This window comes from Carlito syrichta, unplaced genomic scaffold (genome assembly GCF_000164805.1).
Source record: "Carlito syrichta isolate Samal-C Ts95f unplaced genomic scaffold, Tarsius_syrichta-2.0.1 Scaffold304635, whole genome shotgun sequence".
NCBI lineage: Eukaryota > Metazoa > Chordata > Mammalia > Primates > Tarsiidae > Carlito > Carlito syrichta.
Window position 1 is genome coordinate 1,261,288 of NW_007248731.1, and position 19,809 is coordinate 1,281,096.

General features: G+C 41.7%; 1 protein-coding gene across 2 annotated transcripts in view; it reads left to right on the forward strand.

Moving 5' to 3' along the window:
• Positions 1–19,809, forward strand: part of CACHD1 (cache domain containing 1) — a 196,066-nt gene that overhangs the window by 86,991 nt on the left and 89,266 nt on the right. The gene's annotated exons all lie outside the window — the stretch shown is intronic.

Sequence of the window (19,809 nt, forward strand, 5' to 3'; positions counted from 1 at the left end):
GGGAAGTGGAGTGGCAAATACTGTACCAAATTAATAGTTGGGGCAAAATGTGACACTGCAGAGAGGTGTTGTGGTTCCTCAGGAAAGAAAACTGTACTAGGTGGGAAATTTTGAAAATGATGTTATAAACTTTAGAAATATGCATCTGACCTGATCTGACTATTTGGAGGAACATTGCAAGAAAATAATGACATGTTTATAGCGATAAATAGCTAAAGAAAGTTATTGTAGTGCCATATAGAATAGCAAAGACTGTAAATGCTTGAAGTTTCTTTCCTTTTTAACTTTTTAAAAATTTTAAAGATGTAGGGTACAATTCAGGATTAGGTATACAAATATTCATTATGCAGGTACCCTTGATGAGGTATGCCCCTAACTCCCAGCAGATTCCCACTACTACCAATCCCGCCTCCCCCGCAGTACTTGAAATTTCTAACACTGGGGGATGACTTAGAATTGCATACAACCATCTACATGAGAAGGTGAAATGCAGCCATGCTGTAGAAGCTGACTTGTGAGGTGGTCCATACAAACATGCATACATACATTACACTTGATCTTAACCAAAAGGCCGAGAATATTCATGTATACATTACAAGTTTGGGACAATTTACATCAAAACATTTAGGGGTAAAGGCAATGATTTCCATTTCAAATATGCTGAGGTAAGAGTTCAGGTTGGAAAAATAAACCATCTTATTTGGTAAGAGTTCAGATTGGAAATATAGGCCATCTTATTTGGTAAAACTCAGTGGTCAACCTTTTTGTTAATAAATACAATAAATCATAAAATGTGGTTCCTGCCCCTTCAGAGACTTCTTATTTAGTTCAGTTTAGCATCCAAGAGTTAGCTCCTAGTTAGGAGATGAGTGTAAGAGAATGTTCCTTCTTTTCTTTTTTTAATTTTTAATTTTAAAGATGTGGGGTACAATTCAGGGTTAGGTATACTGATGTTCATTATGCAGCTCCCCTTGTTAATGAGGTGTGGATCGACCCTCCCGGGGCAGGGGGCAGTTTCCACTACTGCCTGTCCTTTTCTTATAGTATTATGATAATTGTTCAAGGTCTGCTTATGAGTGAGAACATATGGTACTCTGTTCTTTGTTTCTGTGATAGGTCACTGAGTATGATCAACTCTAAATCCATCCAGGTTGCTGTGAAGTTCATAACTGTGTCCTTCTTTATAACTGTGCAATATTCCATCATGTACATATACCACATTTTAAAAATTTAGTCCTTTCGATGGGCAGCACGGTTGGTTCAATAACTCAAAAAACAACAGATGCTGGAGAGGATGTGGGCAAAAGGGAACACTTCTACGCTGTTGGTGGGAGGGTAAACTAGTATAGCTGCTTCTGTGGAAAGCTGTGTGGCGATTCCTAAAAGATCTAAAAATCATCCTTTCATCTGACCCCATAATCCCCCTACTGGGAATATACCTGGAGGAACTCAAATCACTTTATGAAAAAGATACCTGCACACACATGTTTATTGCATCATTACTCACAATAGCAGAGTGTTCCCTCTTCAGAGGTTGGGCCTCTCTGCCCTGCGCATTGAAGACACGACCTTCTCTCCTCACCAGTAGTGACTGGCAGAGCCCAGCAAGAACAGCCCCCTGTGGTGAACCTTGTAAAACCAGAGCGTTCTGAGGATAAAACCAGATAAATCAGAAGATTATCCAGATAAACAAAGTGGAACTTCTGGTGACAAATTCAAGATACATCTGACAACAGCTGTTTTCAGCAGGAAATGGCCAGTGAGGACTGCCCTCCTTTTAGGCTGTCACTTGGCTTTGGATGGAGCCTACTCTCCAGGGAAACATGTAGGAATGGGAGCAAACCCTCAGCTGATATTTTCCTAGCTGGTAGCTAAACATGATCACTTTCAAAAATTACAAGATCCCCTCCACTTTTTAACAAAGATTTGAAAATGGAAAGAGTGAGTGGTAAGTTGTTGGGATGAACAGGGTAAGAATCCTCAGTTACCCAGTCTGTTCCCATCCCTCATAAAACGCTATATCTGTATATTCTAGCTGTCAGGTTTTCCTCCTGATCACATTTTCATTTCACTCTTTCCTATATTCCCGTCCCACTAAAAATGTCTACATTTTCAGTCTCAGTGAGTTCATGTTGGAGTTGCATGCAGAAAGGAAGGGCTGCTCGTCTTCCAAAGCAGTTTAAGGATATGATTAGAAACAACTTTTTTTTAATGCTAGCAGATTTGGTTTTGAATCTTATCACCTCACAAGTTGAACCACAGATTTGAACGTCTTTAACTCACAAGTGGAACTTGGGTGTCACTTAAATTCTGATCCTCAGTTTTCTCATCAGATTTTTAAAATTTGTATTTAGACTGGTCTTTTTTATTTGATAATTGTGTATTTATTTCAATATTATCCTCTATTCAAGAGGTGCTGTTTTTTTCTTATGACAATAACGTAAAGTTTCTTTTTAAAATGAATTATTTAAAATGAAAATATTAAGTGAATGTGACCAAAATTCTGACGGTGATTGATATGGTTAATTACTGAAGTTTATGAAAAATGGACTCGATTATTGTTGAAGTCCTTTCAGTCGGGCATAGTGGCTCACACCTATAATCCCAGCACTTTGGGAGGCGGAAGTGAGATGATTATCTGAATCCAGGGGTTCGAGACCAGCCTGGGCAACTTGGTGAGACTTTGTCTCTACAACACATTAAAAAATTATCTGGACATGATGGCGTACACGTACAGTTCCAGCTACTTTGAAGGCTGAGGTGGAAGGTTCACCTGAGCCCAGCAGGTCGAGGCTGCTGTGGCCGTGGGCGTGCTACTGCACTCCAGCTTGGGCAACAGAGTGAGACTCCTACTAAAAAAAAAAGTCCTTCTAGACTGTAACATATAGTAGTTCTGTATAGCAAACCCTTTAAAACTCATTATGCCCATGGACAATATTTGGCCATATGCACATATATTAATATTCCTTTGTAATAAATATAAGCAGTTCGACCTCAGATAAAAGATGTCCGTCTTAGTTCTGGATCTTGTTCACTCTTAAGTCATCTGGGCCTCGTAAACACTTTTTTAAAACTCAGCACTGGCTCAGTGGTACAATCGCTTTTTGTTACTCACATTTTAAGTGTCTGTGGCTCTTTGATTTTGCTTCTTCTCCAAATTGGTTAAAGACGAGTTAGAATGAAGACAGTGTTTTTATAAGCAGTTTTAAACAATGGCTCACTTTCACCTTTTTGTTTCAGGCCTAGCTTTTTATTTTTACTGATTTATAATCCATATTTGATTTTTTTTACTAAGACTTAATAATGCATATTTTAAAAATAAAACCAAATGCTCGATTCTGAGGGGAGATAGGTTTTAAAGAGTTCTATTATAGTACATTTGGCACAAAACACCCTGAAGGCAGTACTGTGATGACAACAGAGAGAGCCTGCAACGTGGCAGAAAATTGATTTTTCAGGTGGGTTTGATTCTTGCCTTCTCAGACCAGTCAAGTCTTAAGATTCTCTACTCAGAAGCCTTAGAAGTTAATTATTCTACAGACGACCCTGCATAATGATTAGGTACTCTGTCAATGTTTGTTGAAGGAATGATGAGGAGAATTAACCTTCTTCAATATGGAAAGAAATGGGTTAAAGGACTTAATCTAAAACAAACTCATTTTCAACGGGGTACTTAAAGTGATATCGTTTTTGAGAGTGGACTCGCTTATTCACTCAGGTTACTCAGCAGCTCCCTTTGTGTCGCTTGGGTTAGGGGCTGGGGATGCAGCAAGTCCTAGACTCTCCTGCAAGGAGCACACAGCACATCCCCACACCCATGGGCCATATCTGGCCTGCAGGTGTAGTTTGGGGGGCCCCACATATGTTTTAAAGGTTTTTGTATGTTTAGGTTTTTACATCGGTTGCCAACATTTAAACTCTGGGAGATTACGTATTTTAAAAATCCCAATTTCTGTCTTCTCTTGAAGAATCAGAAGATCTGGCAGCACTGGATTCATGTTTCTACCTGGCAACAGTCAGTCTGCTTTTGTGAAGACCGGCTGTCCATCCAAGGCCAGGCGTGCACTCCCCTGTTCACCATGTTTCCCATGAGTTCCTGATCCCAGTGTGTTACTTCCAGCCCATCTCCTTTAGTTTTTTCACCTGACTGACTCACCTTAGCACGTGAATGTGCGGGTCCTTAAAAGACTCTATGATGTTACTAGATTTGACTTAAGAAAATGTCTTATCCATGTGTATTCCCTACTATGCCAGCTTAAATATTCATTCTTTTTTTTTTTAAGTTTTAAAACTAAGTTTATTAGTGAGAGGATGAGAGAAAAGAAAGAGCAGGTGGCAGTTTCATACCAAAACGGCCTGGCACAGGCAAGTCTTTCTTGCATGAAAGAAAGACTGCCAATATTCGTTCTTATTCTCTCAAGTATTAAAGAATATGGCTCTTTTATGCATAACACAAAAAGTAGCTGTCCCCGAAACCCCACTTGCCACAGAAATGGTACTCTGATGTGTGCTTCTAAAGCTATTGTTTATTCAGTGGACCCTGCTGACACTTGGCTTTTACAGAAACCAACCAGTAATTTTTCTTTCACATCTGTTAATCCATTCATCTCTTCGTTTCCCCAGTTTCCTCTATAGATGTCACTGCCTGTTGGCATTATTTTCTTATTTCTGATGTCTTTAAAAAGAAAGGAGCAAAAGAAAGGATAAACTAGGGAGGGAATACTGGAAAGATGGACTTAGATTTTATTCTTTTTTTTTTTTTGAGTTGGAGTCTCAGTCTGTCACCCAGACTGGAGTGCAATGGCCGCTCCCGGCCACCGCAGCCTCGACCTGCTGGGCTCTGGCAATCCTTCCACCTCAGCCTTCCAAGTAGCTGGAACTACAGGCGCGCACTACCACGCCCGGCTAATTTTTGATTTATTGTAGAGATGAGATCTCGTCAAGTTGCCCATGCGGGTCTTGAACCCGCGGGCTCAGGCAATCCACTCACCTCAGCCTCCCAAAGTGCTGGTATTACAGGCTGAGCCACCGAGCACGGCTGATTTTATTCTTTTTAAACCCAAGTAGAGTTCAGTGCTGTCATCCTCATTTAGTTAATGCTTGATAATTGGCTAATAATGATAAGAACTAATATTAATATGAGGCCATCTAGGCTTGGCTTGATGGAGCTTGAGTAAACAAGACTCTCTGAAGCCAGCCGCCTGGAGCTAGGAGACTTCAGCTGAATAGATAACTCTCTCATACCCATCAGGGGAGACTTAAAAAGCTTCATTGATTCCCCAAAAAATGAAGACATTCTTGGAACCGTTGTCAAATTGGATTCCTGCTATTTTACAGGGAGCTCTTTTGAGTTGGGGCGTCCACCAAGATTGATCTAGTCACTGCAGAAGGCAGATAGGACCCATTTCATTTTCCAAATACCCACATTTAGTGTATCCCCAGCTAGCAACCACTAGAACTATGGGATTTCAGGAGACCTGTCTTATCACTCAGCCTCTTGAGGACATTGTGCTGCAGACAAAGCAATGAGCACAGGTTCTGATGCAAGCACACAGGCTCCTGATTATATAATTCTCATTAAAAGCCACCATGAATAACCCTCTGCGTTAGAGTACTCCAGAGAAACAGAACTAGTAGGACACACACACACAAACAAAGAGATAGATATTTATTTTAAGGAGTTGACTCACATGATTGTGAAGACAGGAGTTTAGAATCTGTAGGATAGTCTGGCAAGCTGGAGTCCCAGAGAAGAGTTAAAGTGCAAAAGCTATCAGTCTGCCAGGAGAATTTCTTCTTGCTTAGGGAAAGTCAGTTATTGTTCTGTTAAGTTCTTCAACTGATTGGATGTGTCTCACTCACATCGTAGGGAATGATCTACTTGATGCAAAACCCATAATTTACTGGAAGGCTGAGGCAGAAGGATCACCCGAGGCCAGAAATTCGAGACCAACATAGCGAGACACCATCTCTATAAAAAAATTAGTGGGTGTGGTGGCACATGCCTGTAGTTCTAGCTACTTGAGAGGCTGAGATGGCTTGAGCCCAGGAGTTTGAGGCTGTAAGTAAGCTGTGTCATGCCACTACACTCCACCCTGGGTGAGTAACAGAGTAAGACCCTGTCTCTTAAAACAGAAAAGCCAAAACAAAGAAACGAAACCCATTATGTAAATGTTAATCTCATTTTTTAAAAATGCCTTCACAGAAACATAGCATAGTGCTTGACCACCTATCTGGGCACAATAACCTAGCCAAGTTGATACATAAAGTTAACCAGTACACCCTTAGAGAAAGGATAGAAAATCGCACTGCTAAACCTACCATTGAAGTTAAAGTTTTATTAACCTTCAGATTTAGGCTGAAGAGTGCTAAACTTCCTAGAACTTTCTGTTGTGTTCTAGAACTTTTCTGCCATGTTCTCCTATACTGCTTCTCTTGGAGAAGTTAATGCTTATGTTAATGAGCCACCTAGAAAGGGTCTCAGCATTTGAGTAATTCTTTTTTCCTTGTAAATTGGTTGTATATCGTGTGGCATGATTTGGATGTTGTATGCATGGCTGTTTTTCAATATTAGGATGTCAAGTTCCTTAAGTGTTATTGACATCATAAGAGCCAAAGGTAAGTTACTCCGAGTTGTTTTTAATTTTGATGATTAACATGTTGACCCATAATGTTCAAATTCTTTAGGAGTTTATAGTAAATTGTAAAAGACAAAATTTCCATTCTTAAGGGACTTAACTTTAAGTCAAGCTTTTTTGTTTGTTTGTTCTTACTCTGACCTCAAACATGAGCTTCTTTAATTTTAAGAAGAGTCACATCTTTTTATTTTATTTGCAGCTCAGTCTCTACTGTGATGGAAAATAAATGCTTTCAGCATTAAAGAGTGTTCTTCTCAGTTTAAGTTCAGTTGTGATGCAGATTATACCATATTAACTGCAGACAAAGTCTGGGTGGGCCTTTGCTTGGCCGCTTTGCTGTGTGATCTTGGGATGCTCATTTAACCTCTTTGGTCCTCAGTTTCCTCAGCTGTAAAATGAACAGCTTGAACTATACTTCAGAGAGTCTTCCAACTTTCAAGATTCGCTTAATTTACCTCAAACTCTTTAGAAGGTTTGCTTTTTAACTGGAGCTATTTGCCATTATAGGCGACTTTTCCAACTGCTTAAATTAGTAAATCCTGGATTCCATGAGGGAATTTGTTTTCTTTTTGAGAGTCACCTTAGGGGGGAGAAAGATATTATACAGCAATCGTTACAGAAGTTAGGTCATTCATTCATTCAAAAAAATGGTTTATGGAATGGTTTATGAAAGAAACATTTCAGCTGGGTGTTGAAGCAGAAGAAGAATCTGAATATATGGAGATCGGGAGGAAGTGCTTTCCAGAAGAGGAAGGTCAATATGAGGAAGACTCCATGACTGGAAGTGACTAGGGCATTGCCATGAGACTTCAATATCGAGCAAGCAATGGAAGAGGTAGCTAAGAAGTTGGATTAATACAGAGACTCTCACATGCTAGACTGGAGAATTTAAGCTTTATTCAGCAAAGTTTAGGCTCTATATGTGAAGGAAAGGACAATGTGTACCCTTCTCTTGCTTCTCTATCTTTACTGCCTGACAGACACAGAATAGAAAATAAATATTGGTTGTTTGAATGAGGAAATTAACTTAAGATTTTTGAGACAGGTAATGGAATGAGGAGATGTGAACTGTAAGGGAATTTTACTTGTCAACCACATGATGACTGAAAGACCTTGTTTTATTACATTTATGTAGCCAAAGTGCAAGAGGGTCCTAGACTTGGATGTTGGCACCCACCTCCAGTTTTAGAAGAGGGAAGAATCAGAGGTGGCTGAAGTGGATTCTGAGAGTGGTGATGTTAGTGGCTCAGGAGCTTTTGCACTTTGTGTGCCCTCTCATCTTTCTCAGTGACTTGAGTCCAGGGATCCTATCAGATTCAACTTTATATTCAATACCTTGCTTGAATAAGCCTTCAAAAATATTTGCCAAAGAGTTAATTTGTGGCAGCAAGCTTGATTTTTCTCTTTAGTTTTTGAGTCCCAGTAGTGATGATGTTGTCAGAATTGTCCAGCTACTTTACCTCTGGGCAGAAAGCGGACATTATTATTAAGTACTTTTATGCCCACTTATAATAGTCATCGCTTTCATCTGAATATTATTTCATTGTTATGAGCGCTAATATGAAACTTATTTGATATTGACTGTCTCCGTTTTCCGTTATATTTAATAATTGTATTATATACACAGTGAATTTTAAAATACCCAACATTTCCAAATACTTAGGTATATCATCTTCAGCTCAACTCGTCTATACTAGCTGCAAGGCAGTTAGTGTGTTCATTGTGCTAGATACTGTCTGATAGACAGCGATGAATAAAGCAGTGTGTATCTTCAGGGGCACATAGGATACATGTAGAGTAAGCTAAGGCAGACTGTGGGGAGTGTCAGGAGAAATCCAAAGACTCTTTTAGAGGAGAAAGAGATTTATGAGCAGAGGCCTTCGAACACGTGGGTTTAGAGGAAAAGTGGTAATCAAGGCCGTGAAGAGTGGAACTTTCGAAGATCTAGGGGAAGGATGCTTCAGACAGGAAAACAGTAAGCATCCATAAAGCAACCAAGTATGTGAGGTGGGAGATCCATCGGGAGTAATGGGTGAGGGAGATACGCTGGTAGGCTCAAAATCTGAGGCCAGCTAGACAGATTTCTCTCTATAGGCAACAGGTTTCTAAGCAAAGAAAGGCTGTAGTCAGATCTTTGATTTGGGCAAATTATTTATTAAGATTAGCTTAATTTACCTCAAACTCTTTAGAAGGTTTGCTTTTTAACTGGAGCTATTTGCCATTATAGGCAACTTTTCCAGCTGGAGAATAAATTAGGGAAGAAAGACAAGTTGCTGGTCAAATTGGGCCAATTTGATAATCACAGAGAAAAGTAAGGGCACCTCATGGGACAGTCCCTAGGAAAGCAAAAGATATCTGGGGTGACGGTGTGCTATAGAGAATGTCAAAACAGTGCAGCATGTCTAGACTCTGGTAACTAGACTTTATTGAAGGCTTGGGTGAGAAGGAAGGTTTTTAAAAAATGGTTCTACATTTTAAATGAAGCATTTTAAAAGATAGAAATCTGGCCTAGCTTGGTGGCTCAGCCTGTCATCCCAGCACTTTGGGAAGCCGAGGTGAGTGGATTACCGAGGTGAGTGGGTTCGAGACCAGCCCGGGCAACTTGGTGAGACCTCGTCTCTACAATAAATGCAAAAAATGAGCCGGGCCTGAGAGCACATGCCTGTAGTTTCAGCTACTTGGAAGGCTGAGGCGGAAGGATCACCGGAGCCCAGCAGGTCGACGCTGGGGTAGCCCTGAAACTGTGTGCCACTGCACTCTGGCCTGGGTGACAGAGGGAGACTCCAACTCAAAAAAATAAAATAAAAAAAATATACAAATAAAAGATAGAAATCTACTAACTAAAGGGTAAAAACAAGAGCTAAAGAAGATTTTTTTTTTTTTTTTTTTTTTGAGTTGGAGTCCCAGTCTGTCACCCAGACTGGAGTGCAGTGGCTGCTCCCGGCCACCGCAGCCTTGACCTGCTGGGCTCTGGCGATCCTTCCACCTCAGCTGTCCGAGTAGCTGGAACAACAGGTGCGTGCTACCACGCCCGGCTGATTTTTTGATTTATTGTAGAAATGAGGTCTCGCCAAGTTGCCCAGGCGGGTCTCGAACCCGCGGGCTCAGGTAATCCACTCACCTCAGCCTCCCAAAGCGTGGGATTACAGGCTGAGCCACTGAGCCTGGCTTAAAGAAGATTTTTAAGAGAAGATTTTTAAGCAAACACGATGAATGCCGTATGCACTGATTTGGATTTTGAGTTGCACGGAGATCATTCCCTGGAGTTGTTTAGCCAGCAGTTGAGATTAGCCTGTGGCATCATTTTCTCTTCTTCCCACAAATATTTTTACACCCATAACTATGTTATGTGCATGGCAGCTATGGGAAAATTGGAATGCCTAGTTTTAATGTTGTGTTAATATGCAATTTTGTATAAAATAGTATTTCTAGACATAACAGCTGACCCCCTTGTACACATCCTTTTTTTTGGGCCCAATTTTAAGGCAGTGCACATGAATACTATGATGTAAAATGTTTAACCTTATTTTTAGTTATTACTGTTCTGATGAGAAATAAAATGTGTGTGACTCAGCTAGATGCGTTTATGCTTGTGGTTCTTGTTCTTTTGTTATCTCTGTGTTATAAGGTCAAATAACATGGTAAGTTTGGTCCTCGACAACTGAGCTTCATTTTCTCGAAAGTCTTGTTCTTTCCCCAGGAAGACACATTTGGTGTTTATACCCTCAAAGCGCCCTGTATGACAAACCTTTGTCTTGGAAGTCATCCTCACTACATTATCTCACACTTTTATCGACAGTCCCTTTACAAATTCTTATTGCCTGCAAGTGGGCTAAATATTTAGGTACAGTCGTTATGGATAGTTACATATATTTATACTTCAGTAAAATATCTTCTTATTCATATGATCCTCTTAACAACCTGGTGAGATAGGAATGATCTTGGCCCACCTTCACCCTTAATTTTACAAACGAGGAGATAGAGAGGTTGTGGCAGGGCTTAAAAGAGCTGGGTTTGGAATCTAGGTTTCCAAATTATTATTTTTTTAATGATACTTTCACCAGTGGTAAAACTAGAACTTTTTTCTGCTGAATGAGATGCTGAACTATGTGTTCCTTCTTAGAATTCTACATGAGGCTACTCTGTGACCCTCTGAAGTTTCTAAATTGGCTGAATATGAAGCTTTCATCGTCTGGTTAGTTTGCTTCTCAGTCCAAAACCATAAAACCATGTTCCTGCAGCAGCCTGTGTCACTTCCGTGTATGTGTGCATACGTAGGTAGATGTCTGTGTTGTTAGAACATTTGGGTCTGCTGAGAATCCAGCTTTCTGGATTTTCCTGTGTGACCTTCGCTGTAGGAAAAATGGGAGACCTGCCTCACTGCTTACACTATTGAATTTTACCAGCTGCATTTGATGGATTTTAGGTAGACATGGTTTTGAGATTTTCTTTTTAAAATCTAGTCTCTAAAAGAAACTAGCTAGTGGACTATGCCAGCTTTAAGTAATAGATGCTGGCAGATGTTTTAGCTGAAAAACAGAAATCTTCCCTTAAGCTTTTTATATGTCTTATTGTGCAAAAATACCAAAGTGTTTTTAAAGAAGGCCAAGATTTAAAAATCATTCTGTCTGTAAAATCTCTTTCTGGGGACTTGACTTGTCTAGTATGATGATGTACATATCTATCTTCACACTCACAGTCTTATTAGCTTAGTTTTTTAATATTGGGCTAGTCATTCCTTCTGTAGACATATCAGCCATCAGTATCCTGCAACTGATATTTCCTGTTTCTTTTACAGAACAGGGAGAGTTGGACAGGACTCTTTCCTCCTCGGTGCATATGCGCCTGAGAGATGGAGCCAGTTTATCTTGAAGGTCATCTACTTACTCTTAGTTCTTAGTGCTTCTCTTGGATGTCTGTGTCATACCACTCACAGTTGTCTGCTATGTACTCAATACTCCATGTGTGTGAGGGAAAGAACTCACCTCAGTCTTTGCTCTCTAGTCCTAGGAAGTCTCAGCCTCTTGGGTTTTCTGCATGTGTTCCTTCAGCAGACATTGACTAAAACTTTACTCCTCATGGTGAGACTCTGGGTGAGGCCTTGGGTATAAAGAATCCTCAGAAAGTGTCCAAGCAAGGAAGAAGGGCATATTGAGAGCTGCAAAGTGTTAAGTCCTTGTCAGAGGTCATGTGGCAGGATGGTCAAGGGCACTGCAACGTCACAAAGGCCGTCACCCGCCTGTTTTCTCTCTTGTTTTTCCAAATGCCCTTCTTTCTTCTTGCCCTCCCACCCCAACCTGGTGATGAGGACGTAAAGGATAAATGTTTCATTTGGTTGTGGATCTACTTCCAATTCCTCCTAGATGTCACCTGTGCAATTTTTCAACCCAGTGTGGGAAAGCTGATTTAAACCATGAGAATATCTCTTTAAATATGGAAGCGAGACGCAAGGTCACAGCAGGGCCACCTCTCAGTGATCTGTGGTGGCCTCAGTGATCTGTGGTGGCGGGGACATGAGGAAGAGAAATGTGGTTGGTCTGTCTGACCCTTAGACTTTAGACCCTTAACATAGCGGGAGACACTTTATTGCCCTCAAAGCTTCACCTGCCAAGGGCATTTGAAACCAGCCCTTGTTTCCAGTCTGGCTGACTTGCTGAACCCTGAAGGTTTAATCCTTATTACTGATAAGAACAGAAAGAATGTGACTTATCACTCCAATCTCTGCCGAGATGGAAGGAAAAACCTTTTCTCGGAACATGATTACACGTTATTTGACAGCTTTTCAGTTTGCCCATTAATTTAGGTGTTTGAATAAGTAAACTCAGTTGGGCGGGGGTTCGGGTGTCATTTACTTTATAAATGTGATAGTTCCTTTTTGAAGTGATCCTGCTCTCACCCCTTTCCTCCACCATTCAAACAGAGTTTAAATATTTGCCCATGCAGATGTTTGATTTTTATCTTAGCTCTTTCTTTGTTTAACTTTATTCTCATGGGTGGTTAAGTGGGAGATAAGGGGGTTCTTGTTTAGTTCTTTTCAACTGGTGTTGCTCAAATATTTGGAGAGCAGACACTTCCCAGAAAGAATGAGCAGGAATCTGGTTGAATGGAGGTGAAGAGATACGCCTCTGTGTCTTATCACAGTAAACAGACACTGTTAGGCTGTTATTAGGGCCCAGGGGTCGGATAGGCATAGGTGTTTCTCCGGGTCTGGCACCTTCCTTTCAAGACTCCTGCAGTTTCTAGTAAAATGCTTTGGCCTTCTTTGGCTTCCCAGACAAATGGGCTGTTCTCAAGATGTAGTTCGGGGGCACCAGTTCGGCAAGGGCCTGCCTGTTGTGTGAACTCCGTCAGAAGCCGTCCAGCATTTGTACTGTAACCTCTTCTGATCTGACACCAAGTTTTGCTTTCAGAAGAAAAGCTATATCTGTGTAACCTTGCACTTGCCTCAGCGTTTTAGATTAAAAACAAGCAAAGAAGTAAAAAGTGTTCTCTACCCATTCGCTGTCATGATATTGGCTACTTGTATGAACTCAATGATCAGTTTAAGCCTTGCTCTTCTGAGAAATCCTTAGGGATTTGCTTTCTAAATCACTGCCTTAAGAATGCATCCATGAACAATACCACATGTCACCACCGCCCTTGGAACCCGCAAGGTGGGTGTGGTTTTTATGTGCTGTGTGGTAGATTGGGCAGGCTGCTCTGGAAATGTTGAGGAAAACCAAGGTTTCTGAGTGATTTGCTTGGCAAATCACCTTCCCTAAGAAATTTAAACAAAGAGCAAGAGAGGAAGTAAACCCCAACTGGTGTGTGTGTCTCTTTCTCCTTTATATCTTTTTCTTTCTAAACTGGGCTCCACTGAAAAGTTGATTTACACTGTGAATCGAGGCTGAATGAAATCCAATTGGAACTCACTTGAACACTGTTTTGATGTAAGATTCAAAGCTTCTGCAAATTTATTTTATCTTCTACATTTGCTGATCTCCTGCTTGTAAATCCTGTTGAAGGAGAATAAAAATGACTGCAGCCTGATGGGAATTAAATGTCTGAAGTTCAAAGCAGTTTGCACATCAGAGCAAACGTCAATCAAATGAACATCTTGCAAGCCAGGCAGGGAGTGAATTTCTCCATGGGGAAGAGATCAAAGTGGGAGTCACAGTTCTGTTTTCTCCCTCGGGATGCAGTTTCGATCAGTTGTTCATGAAAGTAAATCCAGAAGGAAGTTTTTTTTTTTTTTCTTAAGGGGGTAGGAGAGATGGAGTTATTTCTCTTGAAACTGAATTTCAGGCACTGATTTTGTCTTATGAAAAAAGTATAGAAAGCAGTTATCATCCAGCATCTTCTTTTTTCTAGAGTCAGGGTCTAAAAGATATTTAAATAGGATTTTTCTGTTGTTATTACTAACTTTTTAAAAGCACAGACATAAAGAATGAAGCAAACCACACCTCTTATGTCGCATTGCCCAAATTTTATATGACAATCTTAGAGTTTACCTTGGACCTTCCATAAACCTGGAATTACATGAATATGACTGGCAGCTAATGTATTTCTCAATGAAAAATCTTTTAGGGAACCCCTAAGAGTAACTGACATATTTTATAAAGCAGCTGAAGCGTGAACTTAATATTTCTCAGTCTCTAAATCAGGGTGAATAGCATTTTTTTCCATAAATCGCTTTTCTCAAAGACACACGTGCTTAGAAGACTGTCCCATCTTTGGCAAGGCAACCCACTGTACCTCTGGGGCCAGGAGGTAGCTAATATAACGAGGATGGCTGAGCCTGCTACTGTGTGTGGAGTCCAGAGTCCAGAAAAAGAAGCAGACTTGAGTGTGAGAGTGTGGGGTGGAGAGAGACTCACCCTTTGCTTTTGCTTCTTTCTTTTTTTTTTTTTTGAGTTGGAGTCTCACTCTGTTGCCCAGACTGGAGTGCAGTGGCCGCTCCCGGCTACCGCAGCCTCGACCTGCTGGGCTCCGGCGATCCTTCCGCCTCAGCCTTCCAAGTAGCTGGAATTACAGGCGTGCACTACCACGCCCGGCTAATTTTTTGATTTATTGTAGAGATGAGGTCTCACCAATTTGCCCAGGCGGGTCTCAAACCCGCGGGCTCAGGCAATCCACTCACCTCAGCCTCCCAAGGTGCGAGATTACAGGCTGAGCCACTGAGCCCGGCTCTTTTGCTTCTTTCTTAGTCGTTCCTTCTCCCATCCCAGTCAACCCACCAGCTGTTCCTCCTGTCTCTTAAGCCCCTGCAGACACCACCTTCCTCATCTCATCTGCTGGCATGCTGGTGCCTTACATAGCACGAGGAGAAGCAGAATAAGGTTTATTTCTAGGCCTTTCCTGTCGACTTGGCTGGTGAGAGCCACGTGCCGTCCCCAAGATTCAGTACCTGCGGAAACTCAAGGCAGTTGAGACTACTGTGGAACAGTAACTGTTCGGTGAATATCGCTGCATGCAATGCCCAGAGTTTTGAGGTGACTTAGCTCTCCACCCTTTCTCCTTCAGTCACCAGTAAGAATTTATGGAGTGCCCCACCTTCCGAGCAATGTACCAGACCCAAGACAGAAATAGAAATCCTCAGGTACCTTACAGTCCCATTGGGGAAAGCTCAAATTTCTCAAGTGTGTGAAAGGCTTACAGAGAACTGAGAATTCTAGAGCCTGCGTGGCAGGGTTTGGTCTGACAAGGGTTCCATAACAGAATCTCTTGACATCTTACCCCCACATAGCATACATTTATTTGGTGTGTAGGGAAGGCAAAATTGGTAAGATAATTTGTTCACTGTTTATACTCAATTTTATTTTTCAATTTTTACTGATGCTGTGGGCTGAATGTTTGTGCCCACTTGCCCACCCAACTCCCCAATGATTTAAATGTTGAAAACTAATTACCAATGTGCTCATGGTGGGAGAGGTTTTGGGAGATGATTAGAGCATGAGGGCAGAGCCCTCATGAATGAGGTTAATGTCATCACAAAAGAGGCCCCAGGAAACTGCCTTACCCCTTACACTAACGACACAGTGAGAAGGCGCCATCTATGAACCAGACAGCGGGCCCTCACCAGACACTGAATCTACTGACACCTTGGTCATGGACTTCCCAGCCTCCAGAACTGTGAAAAATAAATGTCTGTTGTTCATGAGCCACTTGGATTATGGTCATTTGTACAGCAGTCAAATGGACTAAGACAATTGATTAGTGTTTTGCTAGCATAAGCAGAATCTTTTTTGAAAAGTCCATATCTGGGCGGGCTCGGTGGCTCAGCCTGTCATCCCAGCGCTTTGGGAGGCCGAGGGGAGTGGATTGCCTGAGCCCACAGGTTCAAGACCCACCGGGGAACTTGGCAAGACCTTGTCTCTACAATAAATCAAAAATTAGCCGGGCGTGTTAGCGCACACCTGTAGTTCCAGCTACTTGGAAGGCTGAGGTGGAAGGATCACTGGAGCCCAGCAGGTCAAGGCTGCGGTGACTGGGAGCGTGCCACTGCACTCCAGTCTGGGCGACGGAGTGAGAATCCAACTCAAAAAAAAAAAAGTCCATATCTAACAAACATGACTATAATCCTATGTTAAGTCTGATTATAAAACAGTGTACAAGAGGGGAAAAGACACAGGCATAGAATTAAGAAGCAGGATGACACTAAGCTTGGAAGAGGAAGAAACTAACAATCTAAGGGAGGAAGAATTGTTGAGCTGGGCTTTGATGGATGGGTGCTGTGGATACCGGGGAGCATCGCAACTGGAGTCAAACAAGCACATTGCGGGACCAGTTTGTTGAGAAGTATGGGATAGGAGATAGTGGGAAGAGAAGGTTGGGTAGATGATTGATGATAAAGTACTACCTCATGAAACTGTTTTATGACCGAACATGTTTACCAAGGACCTACTGCTGTTAATGAGTCACCTTCATTTTTACTGTTATAAAAATGTTTTCTTTAATGTTCTTAGAGATGATCTTTTCAGGAAAGGAAGTAAAACAACCCAGAATAAAATAGTTCCCTGATCTCCCTGGTCCTTCGGAGTCAGCTTTCATTTCATAAAGGGCCAGAAAATCTACGCATCCTTCGCACTGAACTTCTGCCTTTCGAGGGTGGGGCTAAAAGCAGAAGTGCTGCTGACCATGGGGACTCCATCCAGGCAAACTGGGGCTCTCTCCAGGCTTCCTCGTTTCCTGGGAGGGGTTGTCAGTAACTTTCTTGAGGGGCCCCTTTAAGCAAGTTCTTTATGTGTCACTTAAGCAGAGTGGTGTGGTTCATCTTTAGAAAGGAAGTCTTTCTTAGGTTCCTGACTTGCTATGCGATCCTTGGTCTTATTTTTCTCAGCACTGAAATGGGTAGGTACAAGGGTTCATAAATTGTACAGCAAAGCCCAGATGAGAGCTGCAGCATACCCAAGAACTACTCTGTTCTCTTGATCCAAATCAAATTGAGAGGCCTCATGTCCTTGGTCTTTTTGAGGCGTATTGGAAAGCACCTGTGCTCATGCAGAAAGTCATTCTACTGCTTTGTTTCTAAAAGAATCTGTACAGCAGATTAGAGGATTAGAGGCCCTCCCACGCCTCTAGAGCCTGTCAAAGTCAGATTCCTGGGCCCTACTCCAGACTCACTAAATCAGACTCTCCAAAGGTAGATCCCAGGAATCCGCATTCCAGCATGTGTCCCAGGTGATTCTGGTGTAACTTGACTTTCAGTATTTAGGAACCATTCATCTGAATCATGGTCTTCACTTGCTTAGACTTCTGGAGCCTCTGGGGAAGCCCGGAACAAGGCTAGGCAGCATGGATGGTCATGAAAGACTAGTTATTTTTTTTTTTTTTTTTGAGTTGGAGTCTCACTCTGCTGCCCAGACCGAAGTGCAGTGGCCGTTCCTCGCCACTGCAGCCTTGACCTGCTGAGCTCCGGTGATCCTTCGGCCTCAGCCTTCCGAGTAGCCGGAATTACAGGCACGCACTACCACACCCGGCTGATTTTTTTATTTATTGTAGAGATGAGGTCTCGCTGCCCAGGCGGGTCTCGAACCCACGGGCTCAGGCAATCCACTCACCTCAGCCTCCCAAAGGTGCGGGATTACAGGCTGAGCCACCGAGCCCGGCTTAAGACGAGTTAATTTTTGACAAAAACAATGCTAAGCATTATTTATGCTGTAGAGAGCAAACCCAACAAGCCATGGTACCTGCCTTCATGGGACTCTTGTCTATTCATGGGTCCTGATCCATGCAAATCCATCCATTAAAAAAGTACACAAATAGAACTATAAATGTTAAAGTATGACACATGCCTTGAGAGAATGTGGAGGCACTTGGCATAGACTTGGGAAGTCATCGCCATCAAGATAGGCCTTTTTGAGGAAGGAGTTCATGAACTAAGTCCTGAAGGGAGACGAGCTAAATAATCAGGAGAACTTTTTAGACATCTATTGACCAGTATGGTTGTCACTATTCAGTGACATTTAAATTTATATTTAAACTAAGACTAAATAAAATAGAAAGTGTAGTGTCTCAGTTATGCTAGCCACTTTTTCAAATGCTCAGTTGCCACATGAGGCCATATTGGACAGTGTAAAATAATACATTTTCATCATCTCAGAGAATTTTCATGGATCGCTGTGGTCTAGATCAAGAGTGGTGAAACAAGTCTGGCACACCCCCTATTTCTGAAAATTCAGATTGGTTGGAACACAACCACACTCAATCTTTTGTGTATTCATTCTTAGTAGCTGCTTTCACACTACAATGGCAGAGTAGTTGCAACAGACCTTATGGCCCACAAACTCTAAAATATTATCTGTCCTTTTATAAAAACGCTTGTGAAGAAATAGACTTAGTGTGGCTAGCCAGAGCGTGAAGAGAAGTGAGACGGTAGTGATGGTGTTTGACGTTTACACAGCCAGTTGCTGCTGTATTAATCTCTTCTCTCCATCTGTGCCTTCTGAAGCAGCAGTCTTCTCATCTAGATCACTGGAGCAAGGCCAAGGAAGAGCAGCCACATTGGTGAAGCAACTGTCCTTTGAGTCACAATTGACATTGTCATTGTAACTCTGCAGTGGACTGAAGCCTGGTCCAAGGGTCTCTTAAAATCCAGTTGCCTCCTTCTTTGAGATGAGATAGAATAGAACAAGATTGTTTAACTGTTGTTGTTGAAACAAACACACCTCGTGAAAACTTAGTCCCTTGCTTATACAATCAGTTCTTTTTTTTTGAGTTGGAGTCTCACTCTGTCACCCAGACTGGAGTGCAGTGGCCGCTCCGCAGTCTCGACCTGCTGGACTCCGGTGATCCTTCCGCCTCAGCCTTCCAAGTAACTGGAACTACAGGCGCACGCTACCTCACCCGGCTAATTTTTTTGATTCATTGTAGAGATGAGGTCTCGCCAAGTTGCCCAGGCGGCTCAGGCAATCCACTCACCTCAGCCTCCCAAGGCATGGGATTACAGGCTGAGCCACCGAGCCCGGCTAGTTCTTTTTTTTCATTGAGGTTTTTTGTTTTGTTTTGCTTTGTTTTTGATGAGGGTCTCACTCTGTCACCCAGACTGGAGTACAGTGGCATGGGCTCAACATCTTGGGCTCAGGTGATCCTTTCACCTCAGCCTCCCAAGTAGCTGGACTACAGCATGCATGTACCATCTAGCCCAGCTAATTTACAATCAGTTCTTTTGAATAGTTCTTATATATTATGAGGAGTGATCAATAGATAAAGTTTTTGTGAATAATCAAATGAATCTTCATCTTTAGGAATATTTCTTCTAGCTTATAGCTTCTCTACCAGTGTTAATGGAATTGTATTAATGGTACCTGAAGTATACATTTTAACACAAGTTTTTAAAAACTTAATTTCAGGTTGCATTTATGCAGGGATCTCTTAAGAATGTCATACATCCTCTCAGTGTCTGAAATCATAAGTAGTTAACTTAGACATTCAAGATCTTTCTCTTCTGTTACTTCTGGTTTAAATTCACTTAACAATACTCTTAATGACTGTATGTAAACAAGTTGACACATTTTCTTGCTATATCCTTTCAGATTGTTGTTTGCTCTAGCAAATGGGTCATTGATTCCAATAATATTTATTGATCAGCTAAAAGCTAGCATTGTTCACGCTTTAGTACTAGTATGAGACATAAAAGATTTTGGCTTTATTTACATTACAATCTAGCAGATGCAAGCTGTGTGTCATGTAC